The sequence below is a fragment of the Phascolarctos cinereus genome, unplaced genomic scaffold, assembly GCF_003287225.1.
Source record: "Phascolarctos cinereus isolate Bilbo 61053 unplaced genomic scaffold, phaCin_HiC Scaffold_7;HRSCAF=346, whole genome shotgun sequence".
Taxonomy (NCBI): domain Eukaryota; kingdom Metazoa; phylum Chordata; class Mammalia; order Diprotodontia; family Phascolarctidae; genus Phascolarctos; species Phascolarctos cinereus.
The window spans coordinates 144,672,168-144,689,554 of NW_027556180.1; positions in this window are offsets into that span (position 1 = coordinate 144,672,168).

The following is a 17,387-nucleotide window of genomic DNA, read 5'->3' on the forward strand; positions in this document are numbered from 1 at the left end:
TTTTTTGTTTTGTTTTGTTTTGTTTCTGACAATGGAGACTTCTCTATGTGTGAAGACATGGCCAAGGAACCTAGTAGAGTGGAACACTTGCAATGATTTGTACAAACTAATAAAAGACCTGAAAGAAGACCTCAAATGTTTTGGAAATACTCTATGAAGGATTTATGATAGGACATGAACAAAAATTACATAGGACAAGAGAGTGTGAATGAGCTGTGATCAGCACCAGTGACAGGAATACATGAATTAGATGAAAAGACTTTTCGATATAACTGAGTCCAACCTCCTCATTATGCAGATAACTCAGCTGAACCTCATAGAAGTTAAGTGACTTGCAAAGGTCACAAAGGCAATAAGTCTGAGAGATGGGATACAAACCTAGGTATTCCTGGCTCTAAGTCCAACATTCCATCCACTATAACATATTGTCTTAAGGCACCTTACTGATGAGATTATAGATTCTTCCAAGATCTGAAGAATAAATGAATGAAGATTAAGAATTTAGAATAATGTGCTTTAAATGCAACACCACTTAAAATCAATACCATTTAGACCATTAGTTCTCACAGTGTGATCTGAAGACTCCACACTCTTTCAGAGGGTCTATGAGTACAAAACTAGTTTTTAATAACCAAAAGATTTTAATTTCTAATACAGTAAATATATTTAAGTATAACCCACATAATCAAAAACTCTCTGGGGTTCTCAATAATTCTGAAAAGTATAAGGGTCTTGAAACTAAAAAGTATGACAAATGTTCTTCTAGTCCAAACCTCTCATTCTACAGATGATCAAACTGAAGCCCAGTAAATTCAGATATTGTCCAAAATCATAGCAAGGTGAGGGTCATTGCAGAATTAGAACCAGGAGATTCCTTTGTAGTATAATAGAAATCAGTTTAAGTCTCTAACAAATTTACTAACAAAGCAATACTTAGGAAAAAAAGAGGAGAAGGTTTACATACAGGTTTTACTGTTTGTCTAATTCTTTTCTTTAAAGTTCATTATTGCTAATTATGATGAGCTAATTTTAACTTGACAGCTTTCTAAAACAAACCCAACCATTTATATTCATTTTTTGGTTACTGTTTATCAGTTGAGTTACCACATACATTTCTCCACTTGCTGCTAAACTATACCAGAGACACAATTCTCTCTTCACTATTGACTCTTCAGGGATTAGATTACTTTATTTTTTTTAAATTTTAAATAGAGTAAGCTAGATCTATAGTAAATGTGAATTTCAGGATGTGTAGTGATTAAGTATCTTCAAATGGCAGCCTAAATTTATTACATGGCACAGGTAAGAGAATTTAAAGAGCTAGATATTTCTCCTTTCTGTAATGTTAGTTAAATTGCAGCCCAGCCTGTATTTTTTTCATTTCCACAGTTAACAATGCCAAAAACATATGTGGTAAGCTTACAGCCAAAATAATTAAAATGTGGGATTCCCGGCTGCCAGTAGAGCAACACCAAACCTAGGGAGCTAACAAGAGGTGTCAATGATTCATTATCAAAACATAAAATTGGGAGATGGGTAGCTAACTAACCAGCAACAGCCAATTACTGTAGCTAGCCGAGCGAGCTTGCCTTTGGCTGCAAGCAACTACCAGCCAGCAGCCCCAACACTGACTGAAGTTGTGCATGAATGGCTAGCAGCTGCCAGTATTTCTTCCATTCATGATGGTAAAATGAACCTCTGATGGGTCATCTAATTGCTTCTCTTTCTTCACTGTACTCAAGACAGGTATCAGGTGGAATCCTCAAGGCAAAAATCAAGCCAAACCACAAAAAAAGTTCCACTAGAAATGAAAATAATTAGTAATCATACATAGAATGATCAATGTAGTGCTAGAAGGCATCTCAGAGACCATTTAGCTTTAGCTCAATTTCATCATTTTACAAGGCCCATGGAGATAAGTGACTTTCCCTAGGCTCTTAGAAAAAATTGATTGTTTCATTCTTTATATTTGTATATCTAATGTCTAGAAGGGACCTGGAACCTAGTAGGCACTTAAATGTCTGCTGATTGATTATATAAGGTTGCTATAGTAGAAATCATAATCAGTAGAGACATTTGAACCCGGACCCTCTGAATGTAGAGGCAGCACTCTTTCCCATCAAACCACCTTTTCATTTTCACACAGGAATTTACATTGATATTGCATTTCATAGTTTATGAAGAACTTAGACATACATTATTCCATTTGGTTTTCAAAAGAACCCTGTTTGGTGGGTGGTACTAAGGCATCATGATGAAAAACTGAGTCTTTGATAGATTAAGCTCTTGACTAAGGTCGCACACCTAGAAATTGGAAGGGCTTTTGGGATTTGAATATATCTTTTCTAATTAAAAGTTCAGTTCTCTTACCACTTTATAACTCCCCTAATTTTTGTACACATGCCTTATCTCATTGGATCCTAATGCAGAGCAGGTACCACACTCAGGGCTTGTTTGACTCCACACGATTAACCTAGTGAGCAAAGATGCTGTTTTAACAGTAGAATCATAAACAAAGAACAACAAACAAGTAGACTGGGATTCATTCCCAAGAAAAAGGGATGGATTATAACATGAGCAATGAGTTAAACATGGGTCATAATTGAGAAGTGATGAGAAAGTGATTGAGGCCAAAGGTAATAACAAGGAAAAGTGTCCAGGATTCATGACTTGCCTATTATTGACACTGAATAAGGAGTTAAGGTGAAGGTAAAAGGGAATGCAGGATTAGAATAAGGAGTACATTTAATTAAGAAGAGGCTATGAGTTAAATAATGTAGAGCTATTTATGAGTTATATATGAGTTAAAAAACTAGAAAACTGTGTAGACCTAGGCTGTAGAGCCCAAGGACCACATAAGAATATATATGTGTATGTATGTGTACACAAATGTATATCTGTACATGTATGTATATGTATGTGTGTGTATATTTATATACACATACATATGTATGAGAGAGAGAGATGGAAGAAAAGATCACATTATCTGGGGTCAATATGGTGAGGAAGATTCAGATAGTAGGATTTACTTTTGCTTCAGGTGCTCAGACAGAACAGAAAAAGATGGGGAAAGATGAAAAAGCAATCTACCAAAGGAAGAGTCTAGAAATCTCAGAATAAGGGACTTACCAAGGCCTAAAACCCAAGGAGAGATGGTTTTAGGTCCCATTTAGCTATAAGAACAAGTTCTCATTGTACTCTGGTGTTCTTCACAATATAATTGGGCTCAATGTAGGGGAAGGGGAATGTATTAATTAACAGGCATATTCAACAACCAGGCAAGTGACCATAAAACAATAAAGCATTAATTTGAATATTACACTTACCTGACAGGACAACCTATGCAATCAAATCCTAATCAATCCTTGATAGGTCAATGGAAAAATATAACTCACTGCATAGAGTCTTTCACCAATGGAGAAAAGGGAGAAAATTTTTGGGGGGGCAAGAGAAGAGCGGTAGTAAATAAGACTCACATTCCAAAAACAAAGCATGAGGGTAACATTTGGTTGCCCCTGGAACTGGTCTGCAACCTCCTTGCCTGTTCTGCCAATCAGTCATAACTGATTCCACTACTTTAGTTGCTTCATCTCTACCTTCCCTTCTGCCAAGCCAGCTAGCTTTGCCTCTGTCAGCCACTGCCCAGTCCAGCTTCTGGTTCTTTTTCTACTGTTTTTGCTTCTTATTAGTGTTCTTTCCATTTTAGACCTCCCAGCCTGCATGCCTGAGGGGCTACTGCTCTTTCAGAATCCAGACAGTAATCTCAGTCTCCTAGAGTCAGATCATAAGGGCCATGTGCCTGGGGGCCATTCATCACTTTATTTGATGTCTTTTTCATCTGGCTCATAGCTCCTCCTAGGTGATATCCAAAGGAGCCCTTGAGGCAATTGCTGTGAGACTCTGCCTCATAGAGGAAGAGGTTCTCCTACCCTTACTCCTTTCTGGGTCACAGTAACCTATTTTTTTAAACAGCTTTCTCTCCTCAGAGGAACATAGACATGCGTCTCCAAATGATCCACATGTGAAACTGAGGCTGGAAAGAAATGTACAAATCTCTCTTCATTGGTTCTTTCTACTTTCATCATTCCCTAGCTTTCAAAATTTTCACATTTTCCTGAAACTTTAATAAGCCTCAAGTGCGTACCAATGAACATCTAGGAGGCAGGAAGGGAAAGAGGAATCATAAGCAGTGAGTACTCTGCTGCTAATCTTGTCATCACCACAAAACATTGGCCCCCTAACATAGAGGAGAGTCTTTCTTACCTGGGGTAGGACAAAGAGGATTTCTACTAAGGCCAGAAAGTAAAAATGAAGCATCTCAATAAATTACCAAAGCTGGGAGATGTAGGAAAGAAGTACCTAATTGGGCCTCCAGATGTCCACATCTACCATTGAGATGTACACAAGCATATTCTACAAGTCTGATAAGCAGCACTCTAATTAAAACAACAACAACCACCTAGAATTGGGCCAAACCTGGGATAAATGCTTATTCCAAAGAAACAGTGAGGATTGAAGCATAAGAATACTTCACTCCTGCAAGTTATTATATTCTCCTTGAATGTTTTCACTGCAGGACATTACAGTAACTGCCCCACTCCTTAAACCTAAAAGGTGGGTTGTCATTACTGGGTAGAAATGGAAGGAGTATGGAGAATGGAATGATTGAATCATACTACAGAAGCAAGAGGGGAGATGAGTCCATGAGGTGGCTCAGTGGATAGAGCACTGAGCCTGGAGTCAGGAAGAGCTGGGTTCAAATCCAGATGCAGACACTTACTAACTGTATGACTCTGGGCAAGCCTTGCCTGACTTAATCCACTGGAGATGGATATGGCAAACCATTCTAATATTTTTGCCAAGAAAACCCAATAGCCAATATTGGCATGCTATGGTCAATAGGGCTTTAATGATGACTCAATGATTAAACAACAATGAGAAAGAGGGAAGCACTTGAGTTTACTGAGTAGGGGAGTGATATGGCCAGATCCATGTTCTAAGAAAGCCACTTTGACAACTGCATATATGATGGAGTGGAGAGGAGAGAGAAGCAGTGTGCAGAGACCAATGAGAAGGCTGCTGCAATAACTGAAGTAATGAAGGCCTGAACTAAGATGGTAGCTATGAAAGAATGCATGTGAGAAATGTCATAGAAGTAGGTACGTCAAAAATTTAACACCCAACTGGATTGTGGAGTAAGGGAACATGAGGGGCTGCAGCTGACTCTGAAGTTATGAAGCTGAATGACAGAAAGGATTGTGGTGACCCCGACAAAAATAGGCAAGTTCGGAAGAATGGTGGGTTTGAGGGGAAATGTAATGTATTCTGTTCTGGATATGATGAGGTTGATGCCTTAGAGACCTCCAGTCTGAAAGATAAACTGGCCCTCAGAAGAAGGACTTGGACAAGTGTCACCAGTCAAAGGTAACAAAGGATTTGGTGGTGTTACCTCCCTCACCCTCGATCTCATTCTCTGGGCCAGGGTCACATGGAACCACCTCCACATCTTCACATTCAGAAATGTGAAAATGGAGTTTCAAAGAGGTGAAATGATTGGTCCAAAGAGACAAGGCTAGTGAAACAAGGGCTAAAAATAAAGTTTTCAACTTCCTAGCCCCATGTTCTTTTCGCTAGTCTATTCCAGTACATGTGACAACAAATCATGTCATGGGTTGAAATTCATTTATTCATGTGCTGGCAGTATGGAAATCATTGATACAGGAAAGAATTCTTTTGGCACCATTTATATTCCCATGGGCATGGGGGAATTACAAATTGTTAAAATTTTACTTCAAATGTCAGGACTAAGAGCCCCAAACTATTGTGCTGCCAGCCAGCACTCAAGCAGGTAAATTGGAATAGCCTCAGATGGTTGTATTTCATTACAGTGCCCAGCTCCCCACATCACAAAGTCAAAGTGGGAATTATCTATCATTTCTTTCATTTAGGTTGTTCCAACAAGGCAGATAAGTCAAAACAAAATAATCCCTCAAATCATTTTGAGACTTAAATTATCTGGATTTACAATCTACATTGATGAACTATACCAAATAGTATTCCAATCTTTCCTTTCACTTCATCATTCCCAGGCATGGCTAGGAACTTTCACAAATAAGAATTTAGCTTGAGTAGTGCAAACAATCTTTGTGGACAAGAAGAAGCTGGTGCAGGCAACTACATAGATAAAAAGATTGCTGTTATCTACTACTATTCTTTCAATGTTTTGAAATAATATAATCAAAAATTCTATCACATTTTATTACTAGGATAAAAAGATAGAGAGAAGCCATCTCTGAAAGCTTTTTGTCTGCCTCAAATTTCCCAATTAAATGAATGCTTTAAATGTAAAATAGATCTCCCAGTATGAAGGTCCAAATGAGAAGTAGAAAGTATAATCATTCGGCTGGAGCTTTTTGTCCATTCCCACTTGACCCAAGGATTATCTTCTATGGAGGTAGTAAGCCTCAGAGTACAGTGAGAGAGGTACAGTTGGCTTAGACCTTAGAGTATGCAGAGGTACTAGTAAATCAACTGGCAACTAAAGTCCAAGGGTGAGGGGAGCCTAAAAACTTACCTATTAAGTAGAGTGGCAAGTTTGGTACTATGTCAATATAATAGCACTCAGAAGCAAATTTTGCAGAAGCATCATGGTGTAGCAGAGTGCTAGGTATGGAGTCAAGAGCTGGGTTCAAATGTCATCTTTGACTTTTACTAGCTATTTGACCAAGGACAAATCAGTTAACCTCTCAGCTTCATTTTGCTCATCTGTAAAAAGAGAAGGTAGAACTAGATGACCCTGACAATCATATCCAACTCTAAATCTATAAACCTATGTTCCAATGAATGCCCAAATAGCAAAAAAAAAGTCGATTAATTAGGTGATTGAAAAGACCCCACCAAAACCAGTGCTCTGGACAGAAGTAACTCCTCACCAAGAACAGCTAGTGCAGGTTCAAAGGCACGGATTTCCAGAGCTTCAACAGCCAATGAAACGATTTGTTTTCATCAATTTGCTGGATCACACTACTGCTCCACTAAGCCACAGAGTAGGGAGGCAGACATATCTCCCCATTCTGCTTGACGGGCTACAGCTATGCTGTCATGGAAGGCAATGGACTCTGTTCAACACAGTGCCAGACATCTGTATACCTGGAAACATCTATCAACTACATTTTTCAAATTTTATGCAAGTTTTAGCTGTCATTTAGCTACAAATTTGTAGCTAAATGCTACTACCTCAGAGCCAGTAGGATCAGACCTTAAATCTTAATGCCCATATTCTGATAGGAATGCCAAGATTACTCTATTGTAGTTTAAAAATATTTGTGGTAATAACCAGATGGTCATGTGCTAAGCCTATTATCAGTTTATTTTTTAAACATCAAAAATACCCTTTCAGTAGCAATTGGCATGCTTGATTTTAAGTTGGAAATGAATTAGCTGAAGAAATTTAAACACACACACGCATACACACACACACACATACACAATTGTAGTGAACACCAGATTTTGTCTGTAGGTCAAAAACATTTAGTCAAAACAAAGATAATAAATCAGATACAATATATGCTGGTACTGAACTCTGTTACTGATAGAGCTCCACAAACATTTGCCTGGAAACCAAATGATTTGTTGGCTATAAAGATGATGTTTTGTTAGCTTCTTTAAAATCATTGTATCTACCCCTCTTCAATTACATTTTCCCCTACTATTTAAATTCTTCCTCAGTAATAATAAACACCACTACCACCACTAACACCAACTAGCTGTTGGACCTTCAGTGTTTCCAAAGAGCCTTCAGGGCAATGACCAGTAGCACTCCAATCCAAACATACCAGTTAAAAATCTTTCTTGAGAGCTAGGCACAGACATCTAAAAAGCTGGGTCAACATGCCCTGGCTTGGCTTATACTAGTGTCCTAAAATCAACAGGGTTAGTATACAAAGAAATTATTGATAAAACTGGATGCTTCTGATGTTTTTGTACATTGGTGTTTTTTTTGATATAACTAGGGTAATAGATCTAGAGCTTGAAGAGACCTCATAACAGCCAAACCTCTCATTTTTACATATAAAGAAACTGAGGTCCATGGAAGTTAAGTGATTTGCCCAAGGTCACTAAGGTATTAGTCCTTAGAGTACCCAGAGGACTGGTAAAAAGCCATTTATCACCCAAAATCCAAGGATAAGAGCCAAAAGACTTATCTAATAGGTATAGTGATAAGTTTGATGCAATGTCAATAAAATGGCATTGAAGTATTAAAATATCAGGGAGGCAGGTAGGTGGCTCACTGGATAGAATGCTGGGCCTGGATCAGGAAGACCGAGTTCAAATTTGGCCTCAGATACTCACTAGCTATATGACCCTGGGTAAGTCACTTTACCTCTGCTTGCCTAATCCACTCGAGAAGAAAACCACTCTTGTATCTTTGCCATGAAAATCTCAGAAGAATAAGACATGATTGAATAACTGAACCACAAAATTAGATATCAGAGGTAGAATTTGAAACTAAATCCTGCTACACAAGAACTAGTACTCTTTCTATTATTACATCAGGTAGCATTACATGGAGGATGAATGTCCAGCCTTAGAGTAAAGAAGGACCTGGTTCAAATCCTGTCACATATTACTTGTGAGATCACAGTCAAGTCTTTTAACTATTTTCATATACACCTAGAAACTTGACTGTGCTATTTTTATAATGTACTATTTAAGAAGAGGAGAGCAGTGTGTATATCTATCCCCTAGCCTAAGGTATCTGTAACACCATCCCACACCATATTGCCAATAAACTCTTGTCTTGAGGCATAATTCAGATAGGGCTTAAGAGTGTAGGGATTTTTTTTCCCCCTGAAAATAACATATAATGATTTTAAATGCCAAGAAGCATCAATATGATTGGCAAAGCCCCTAAAATTATAGTATTCTATGAATAATTTTATTATGATGATTGCTTTTATGATGATTGATTGATTCTAGTGGAGAAATACAAATATTAAAAATTATGCATAGTCTCAATCTTTATACTGCAACAACTGAATGTATTATATGTTATTTTCTTTTGAAATAAATGTGGATACACCAACCTCATTTTCAATTGGTTAAGCACATAAAGCACATTTTTTTTCCAGGTATGAAGACTAGCAAAGTAGTTTGTCTCCTTCCCTCTCCTTTTTATCCACATATATACATTTAAAGAAAAATTTAAATAATCATTTAAAATAATTATAAATTTAATACACTGCACAATACATGAGACATTTATGTATTTACACACCCTGGACTATTACTTGTATTTGTTCTTGCTGTCTAAGGCACAAGCAACATAATCAGAATATTTTACAATCAGAATATTTATAGGGAAACTTCTCTGTGTTGGATATGATCTAGAATTACAGTTAAATAATAAGCTGAAGAAGAGAGATTTCAAGAAGTTCACTGTGTGACTTTGGGCAAATCATTTAACCCCTCCATTTCAGTTTCCTCACCTATAAAATGGCAAGCCTAGGGGCAAGTAGGTGGCACAGTGGATAGAACTCTGGCCTTGGAGTCAGGAGGACCTGAGTTCAAATCCAGCCTCAGATGCTTGACAGTTACTAGCTGTGTGATCCTGGGCAAGTCACTTAACCCTGATTGCCTCACCAAAGAGCAAAAATAAATTAATTAATTAAATGGCAAGCCTGGACTATGTAGCCCGAGAAGGTCCTTCTAGCTCTAGAGCCATGATTCTTTGATACTCTACAACTATAATACACGTAACTCACTTCAGTTTTATTTTTCATACAGAGACTGAACTTTGTTAAAATTAAATAGGTAGTGAACCATTTTAAAGATGAATATTCATAGAATCTAGAGCTGACAGAGACTGTGGAGATCATCTTAGTACAGTCAAGTTTAGAGATGAGGAAAGTGAGGTCCATAGAGAAATGATTTGCCCAAAGTCAGGCAACTAGTCAGCAGCAGAGCTATGGCAAGAACTGACCTGTTCCTCCATAGATCCAACACAGTTTCTCTTTGTGATAGGTGTCCATTGGAATAGCAGTGATCCACAGCTTATCCCATCCTATTCCAACTTGGTTTTGTTGTTGGGAAAAAAAAAGTACATACACACAAAACAGACACCAAATTCTAAGGAAGATATGGAGAATAGAGAGAAAGAGGAAGAGGGAGAGGAGAGAGAGACAGAGAGAAGGAGAGAGCCAGAGAAAGAGGTGGGATGGATGGAGAGAGGAAGGGAAAGAGACAGAGAAAGAGAGAAGGAAAGAAGGAGTGAGATGGGAAGATGAGGAGAGGGAGAGAGAGGAGGGGAAGGGGAGGGAGAAGAGAGAAAGATACAGAGAGACAGAGAAAGACAGAGACAGAGAAAAGGAGGGAGGGAGAGGGAAAGACAAAGAGAAAGAGAGAGAGAGAGAGAGAGAGAGAGAGAGAGAGAGAGAGAGAGAGAAAGAGAGAGAGAGAGAGAGAGAGAGAGAGAGAGAGAAACGAGAACGTGTGTCTATGTGTGTGCGCGCGTGTGTGTGCATGTGTGTGTGTTTGTGTGTGTGTGTGTGTGTGTGTGTGTGTGTGTGCATGTACACATTTGGGGCCAAATATACATTTGGCAATCATTGTTTCATGTACATGTGGTTAAAATCTTTTCATCAAAGTAGCAGTATCCCATTTTTAAAGGAGATTGATCTTCCTATTTGTGAATTGCTAGGGAATACTAAGTAAGTTAAGGAGACTTTCCCACAAAATCTAGCAACCCTTAACTTTATGTACTCGAGAAAAGGTGGAAACTTTCCAGTTTTGTCAAAGCAGGAGTTATAGTGTCTAAAATAGGCCAAGAAGCATGACTACATCAGAGAAATGTGCTCCTTTGTCATCTGTAACTTCATTTTGCTTTCCTGTCTGTCTAGCAAACTTCAATTTGCTTCTTCAGCTTCCACACATTGCTCTCAATCTCTGCCTTCTGGGGCCAAACAGAAAAAAAAAAGTCTGATTCCAAAACACATGAAAACAACTATCATGTCCCCTAGAAGTCCTCTTCTCAATACCCCTTATTACTTCAATTACATTATTATCCAATCTGCGAATTGGATACCCTTCTCTGGAGAATCTCTGGTTTATTAAGGCCCTTCCTAAAATATAGCTAAATACAGTACACCACATGTATTCTAATCACAGCAAGTGCAAGAGGACTCTTACTCCTATTTTTGGAAGCTGACTCTTAATGGAGCCTAATACTTCACTAGTTTTCTTGGCTGCCAAATCATACTATTGACTCTTGTAGAGAAAACTTGATAAGGCAAATTGCTGTTTAGCCATATCCCTACCCCCTTGTACTTATGAGTGTGACTGTTTGAACCCAAGTGTAATACATCAGATTTGTCCCTATTAAATTTTATGTTCTTTTCCATTTGGCCCACTGGTCTAGCCAAGAGGTGTCCTGAGAACTCCTAAGTGCAGCCTAACTAGATTAAAATGCCATTGGGAAATATTTAGCAAAGTAAATAAAATATATAATACAACATGGATAATGTTAGCTCTAGGTTTTCTGAGTCAGTATGTGATCAACATCGATCCATTTCTATTTGTGTTTGACACCATTGGTCCAGACTAGGGGTTGGGAACCTACAGCCTTGAGGCCACATGTGGCTTTCTAGGTCCTTGGGTATGGCCTGTCCACGTGTTACAGAACAAATCCTTTTATTAAGGGGATTTGTTATGTGAAGTCTGGATTTAGTCAAAGGGCTGCACTTGGGGACCTAAAGGGCCACATGTGGCCTCAACGTCGCAAGTTCCCCACCTCTGGTCTAGAACACTGACGTATAATTATCATATTTTCATCATATCATATCCAACCCTTTTATTCTCTAAATAGAAGCTAAAACCTAGAATGATCTCACAGTCACACACAAGTAGTAAGTAGCAAAACAAGACATTAAAATTCATGCCCTCTCAAACTATGTTCTCAAATTCTGCCCTCCAGAGATGGTGCTCTTGGCAATACACCAAATTACCATTTCATAATAATAATACTTGGACTACCTTAGTGGGTGTATTAAATGCATACTTTTATAACTATTCATGTATAACTTTATAACCTTGTAGTGTTTTATGGGAGATTCTTTATAACTCTGAAATGCCATAAAATTTAACTCTTATCACTAGATTTCCAAACAAGCATCCTGAATATATTCCATATTTAAATGAAACCCACTAAACAAATTTGAATGAAATAAATAAAAATTCTTTCATTGGTATTTGCATATCTTTTCCTCCAAAATTGTAATTCATCCAGGTCATGGTTTTTTTTTCCCCATGGGATAAAAACAACATGCCTTAACTATATTCAAAAATCTAATGAGCCTCCTTGTTTTATAGTATTTTCTCATCTCCTGGACATACTGTGATTGACATTAAATATAATCTGAAAACTAGCTATCTCTTCATATTCTCTGTATTTAATCCTGATAGAGATTGGTGAAAACCTCATACGATTTTAAAAGTTATGCCCGAAATCCACATTTCAGTGACTCTTCGTATTAGTGAATGTGGTAGGAACAATCTTGGATGATGTACTGAAGATCAGAACCAAGACGCTTATGTAATAAGGAAGATAGGAGAGTCTTTGAAGCATACACAGATATACTATTCTTTGTTCCATCGAAGACTGGGATGAGCCTACTTATGGTATGAACAACAACAGTGACAGCAATAACAATAACATTTAGATAGTTCTTATTAGAATGTAAGAAACCTAGAAAAGTATAAAAGGTACAGGTCATGGAGTGCTTTAAATGCTTAATTTTTATTTTATATTAGGGGTAATAGGAAGCAACTAGAGTTTACTGAATATTGGAGTAACACGGTTAGATAGGTACTTTTAGGAAAGTACATCCTACTTTAGAACATGGTCATGTCAGTAACATGAGTAATATGGTCAGATCTGTACTTTTAGAAAAGTACTTCCTACTTATGGGATGACTTAGTGATTTGTGTTGTATAATGACAAAGCATTCTCTAATTGGCTGCTGTAGTCAGAACTGATGATCAAAGGGTTACTGAGCTGGAAGTCAGTAGGTTTTAGAAAGGAGTAACCTATTTCCTTGCTAGTATCTTCCTTTGCTTCTGCAAAAAGGTAGGACTATTTTAAGCTGGTTCCTTGATCTTAGTTGGGGGAAAGGCTTCTTACCCATTGCATACCAGGGAATGATGGCTATGAACATAGCTGCATCTATCTCTTTGAGTTTGCTCTTTCCAGAGATTAGGTGAACTGTATTCTGAATGAATGTGTTCAGCTGAAACTGTCATTTTAGGAGATTCAGTCCACAAAAGCATTTATTCAGAATAAATTATTTTCCAGGCACTGTGCTAAGCCTTAGAGGTTACAAAGAAAGCTTAGGGAAAATGTCACATGTCCTCAGACCTCAAAGAATTCACATTCTAATGGGGGAGACAATATGTAAACAATGAGACATATGTAAGACATGTGTAGTGTAAATGATAGGCAATCTCAGAGAGAAGAGACTATCATTAGGGGAGGGGGACTAGGAATGGACTCCTGGAGGAAGTGGGATTTGAGTTGAGTTTTGAAGGAAGCCAGTAAACCTAAGAGCCAGGAATGAGGAGAAAAGGAATCCCAGACAAGAGGGAAATCAAATGAAAAGGCAAGGAATTGGGAAATGGAGAGTCATGTATGAGAAACAGAAAGAACAAGATTAGTGTCACAATTATGGAGTATGGATGAAGGAGAAAAAGAAGAACAACCACAACATTTAGATAGTTCTTACTAGAATGTAAAAAACCTAGAAAGGTCATGAAGTGCTTTCAATGCTTGATTTTTTAAAATTTTATATTAGAGGTAATAGGAAGCAACTAGAGTTTACTGAGTATTGGAGTAACATGGTCAGATCTGTAGTTTGGGAAAATCACTTCAGCAACTGAGTGGAGGATAGATTGGAGTTTGGAGAGACTTGAAGGCACTGAAAGTAACCAGATATGATGCTCTGAAGTTTAATAAAATGACATGATTAAAACAGGATATTTGGATATGTGGGTTGACAGCAAGAAGGAATAAAAGATGATATTCAAGTTGTGAGCCAATATAACTAGGAAGATAGTGGTTTTCTTAATACTAACAGAGAAGTTTAGAAGAAGGGAGGGTTTAATGAGGAATATGAGTTGTTTCAGATATATTTAGTTTGAGATAAGTATGGTATATCCAATTTGAGATATCCAAAAGGCAGTTGGTGATGAAATACTGGAGCTTAAAAGACCAGGGTTGGATATATAGATAGGGGAATAATCTGTATAGAGATGATAATTGAACCTATGGGAGCTGATGAGACATGGAGCAAAATAATATAGAGTGAGAAAAGAGCACAAGACAGAACCCTGGGGGAAACTGATCATTACTGGGCACGACCTAGATAAAGATCTGGCAAAAGAGACCAAAAAAAGAGTAGTTAGACAGAAAAAGAACCTGGAGAGGGCAGTGTCAAAAAATATATGGATAGGAGATATTACCTAGGAGAAGTAAATGACCCACAGTGTTAATAGAAGCAAAGAGATCAAGAAGTATGGAGATTGAGAAAAGGCCATTAGATTTGGCAATCAATAGATCAGAGGTCTCATTAGAGGTTAGAGCTAAATACCAGCTGTAGCTACCAAATCCAGCAAAATGGCAATTGCTAAGAGCAGGAGAACCATGTATAAAGGGATCAGAATAACACACTGAAAACAAATGGATGCTGAGCAAAGTCATCTGAGGAAAAATGACTTTAGGTGGCTTATGGAGAGAACTGTAACAATACTATTAGGAGAAAAATTTTTAAAAGATTCTTTGGAAAAGTGTCCAGTTCTTTAATTATTAAAAGAGGTGCTAAGGGGCAGCTAGGTGGTACAGTGGATAGAACACCAGCCCTGGATTCAGGAGGACCTGAATTCAAATCCGGCCTCAGACACATAACACTTACTAGCTGTGTGACCCTGGGCAAGTCCCTTAACCCCATTGTCTAGCCAAAAGAGAGAGAGAGAGAGAGAGAGAGAGAGAGAGAGAGAGAGAGAGAGAGAGAGAGATACACATACATTTGGGAATAGAAATCTATCTTACTCAACGGGGAAGTAGGAGGGGAAAGGGATAAGAGAAAGGGAGGGAGAGAATAAAATTGAGGGCAGATTAAGGAAGGTAGTAGTAAGAAGCAAAATAGACTTTTGAGGAAAAACAGGATGAAAGAAAGATAAAGAGAAACTGATAAATAGAGGAAAATAAGGCATAGGAACATGAACAGTTATTAATCATTAGTACAAATATGAATGGAATGAGCTCACTTATGAAACAGAAACAGTTAGCATATTAGTTTAAAAACCAGAATTCAATAATAAGTTGTTTATAAGAACACACTTGAAACAGAAAGACAGATACACAGAGTTAAAATAAGGGGCTCAAGAGAAATTTGTTTTAGTTGAAGTAAAAAAAGGCAGGGGTAGTAATCATGATCTCAGACAAATCAAAAGCAAAAATAGACCAAATTAAAGGAGATAATCAGGGAAACTATATTTTGCTAAAAGGTACCATAGATAATAGGGTAATATCAAAATGTTTATAGCAAGTTCCTCTGATAAGGGCTAGATTTCTCAAATATATAGGCAACTGAGTCAAATTATAAACGTACAAGTCATTCCCTAATTGATGAATGATCAAAGGATGTGAATGGTCTATTTCAGAAACCAAAGCTATTTATGGTTATATGAAAAAATGCTCTAAATCACTATTGACTAGATAAATACAAATTAAAACAACTCTGAGGTGCCACCTCATACCTATCAAAATGACAAATGCTGGAAGGGAGGAGGTACACTAATAAACTGTTGGTATAGTTGTGAATTGGTCCAACCACTCCAAAGAACAATTTGGAACTAACACAAAAGGGCTATAAAACTGTGCCTACTCCTTGATTCAATAATACCATTACATGAAGTCTGTACTCCAAAGAGATCAAATTAAAAGGAAAAGAAATTGTACGTACAAGAATATTTATAACAGCTTTTATGTGGTGGCAAAGAATTGGAAATTGAGATGATACCCATCAATTGGGGAACTGCTGAGAATGTTGTGGCATATGATTGTGGTGGAATACTATTGTGCTATAAGAAATGATGAGGGGGAAAAAAAGGGAACGCCTATATGAACTGATGCAAATTTAAGTGAGCAGAACCATAAGATTATTTTACACAGTAACAGCAATATTATAATTGTGAATGACTTAGTTACTCTGATCTATATAATGATCCAAAACAATTCCAAATGACTCATGATGAAAAGTGCTATCCACCTCCAGAGAGAGAACTCATGAATTCTGAGTGCAAATTGAAGCATAATTTTCTCACTTTCTTTACTTTTCTAGGAGTTTTCCATGTGATATGGCTAACATGGAAATATGTTTTGCATGATTTCACATGTAGAACTGATCTGTTGCTTGCCTTCTCAGTGGGTGAAGGAGGGGTAGGAAGGAGGTAGGAAATTTGGAACTCATTTTTTAAAATAAATAAATGATAAATTAGAAAAAAAATATTTTCAGAAAAAGTGACAAGGAAATACAATGATGGGCCACAGTGCCTAGCAGCCATTATTTCCTCAGTCATTCAAGACATTCATCTGAGTGGCAATTATCTCAACCTCCTAACAGTCTGTGTCTCTCCTCAACATTTTACCTGAGAGTCTATGTATCTTTACAAGTTTATTTCATCTTTTTTCCTTACAGAAAAAGAAAAATTCTGTTTTTGCCTCTCTTAATACTAAGACTGCTCACATACAAAAAGGACAGTTCTTTATAATTGTTATTAAATATATCGTTAATGAAAATCTAGAAAAGGAAGTTGTCATCACATAAAGCCAGCATGGTCTCATGAAGAACAAGTTATTCTCTCCTTTAAAAAAAAAATAGCAAATAGTATGTTTCAATCTGCATTCAAACTCCATAGTTCTTCCTTTGGATGTGGATAGCATTTTCCATCACAAGGCCTTTGGAGATGTCTTAGATCCCTGTATTGCTGAGAAGGGTTAAGTCTATCGATATTAGTCACCGCACAATGTAGCTGTTACTGTGTACCACATTCTCTTGGTCCTGCTCACTTCACTCAGCATCAGACCATATAAATAAGTCTTTCCAGGTTTTTCTGAAGTCAGCCTGTTCATCATTTTTATAGCACAATAGTATTCCATTACATTCATATACCACAACTTGCTCAGCCATTCCCCAATTCATGGGCATCCTTTCAATTTCCAATCCTTTGCCACCACAAAAAGAGCTGCTATGAATATTTTTGTACATGTGGGTCCTTTTCCCATTTGTATGATGTCTCTGGGATATAGCCCTAGAAGTGCTATTGCTGGGTCAAAG